The sequence below is a fragment of the Penaeus monodon genome, chromosome 19 (genome assembly GCF_015228065.2).
Source record: "Penaeus monodon isolate SGIC_2016 chromosome 19, NSTDA_Pmon_1, whole genome shotgun sequence".
In the NCBI taxonomy this organism is placed as follows: domain Eukaryota; kingdom Metazoa; phylum Arthropoda; class Malacostraca; order Decapoda; family Penaeidae; genus Penaeus; species Penaeus monodon.
Window position 1 is genome coordinate 976,555 of NC_051404.1, and position 1,456 is coordinate 978,010.

Here is a 1,456-nt window from a genome sequence, read left to right on the forward strand (position 1 = left end):
TCGGGGTGAGGGGGCCTTGCCCTAATGGGGCACGGACCGGGCTCAGGGCAGCGGAGGCCGAGCCAGGGGGCCTCGCCTGCGTGAGAGCGGAGGCACGCGCGCCCCTCGCCGGAATTCATTAGCGCGACCGCGAGGAGGATTGCGTCTTTTATTTTGTCATTGTCCTTCTGCGAATTGATTACTCATTACCGAAATCTAATGTATATCCTTGGTGTTAAAGCGTCATGTAAATTATTAAAAGGCAAGGCTTGAAGCTCCATCCGTTGTGCAATACACTGCCGGTGTCTCTCGGAGATTTCAACTCGACACAATGTAGTGATCTTCATTATGTAAATGAATTCTGTTTATTTTATAACTCGACTGAATTGTCTAAGCAGCCTTTTGAGGACGTGGACAAATACTCCAATGAAAAAGGGAGGGCGAAGATTAAAAACAGAAACAGACGATTTTAACGCTGCAGCGGAGACGAGACCAAACACGAGTAAATATAATTTTTCTTCTCGAGAGGTCAGAGATATCTCACAACGATAGCCAAATCATGGATTTTGTGATATTATGATTTTACTTATTATTTTTCCTCGGTTGAAATCGAAAATTATATTTGTTTTTCAGAAAATTTAATCCTAGAAATGTTGCATCAAACCGCAAATAACCATATATTTGCGATCTATCATGTTCGATTATTCGATATTATCTGACTTATAACAATTGCTTCTCACGCTGTTCGCTATATAAGGCAGAGACGCGATGATAACGCAAAAGAATAAAACGTACAGCGTGAATCATACGTTCGAAGTGACGTCAGAGAGGGCGAGTCGCGCGCGGGTGGTGGGAGGAGGATCCGAGATCACCTGTAAAAAGGCAAAAAGGATTGGATGCTATTGTTGATCTGCGGCGGTAAATTCACTTATTGTGCATCTTATACGGTTGTTGCCAGGTGTCGCAGGAGGGTGAACGCTTCAGGGTTTGCAATGTTGCAGATTATCTTGATGAATTGAAGGAAATGAAGGTGTAATTGGCGAAAAAGACATTGAAAATAGTCAAAAGGTAAAGGGAGAGTTAAACTGAAACTGATAGACAAAGGAAAGACGCAGTAAAGAGAGATAAATGTCAGATCCAACTTGTGCAAAACAAGCGAAAAATATAAAGGATTCGACACCCTCCGATACGCCTTTGCGTCTATAAAATACCAGAAAGTTGGATAAAGAGAAGGAGAATGCAAAGAAAAATACGATTTCAAGGGATCAGACATTCTCAAGCAAAGCATGAAGATCCACTTAATCAATCACGGAGAAAAGAGACGCGGAAAAGAACGAGAGAAAAGCAAAGTTCGAGAGCAGAAAAAAGAAGGGTCCGAGACGCACGTAGAATCCACTTGCTTCCTCACTCAGGGCAAACCTTATGATAAAAGGGATTTTCGTAAACCCCTAACGCAAGGCGCCCACTTCCCCCCCCT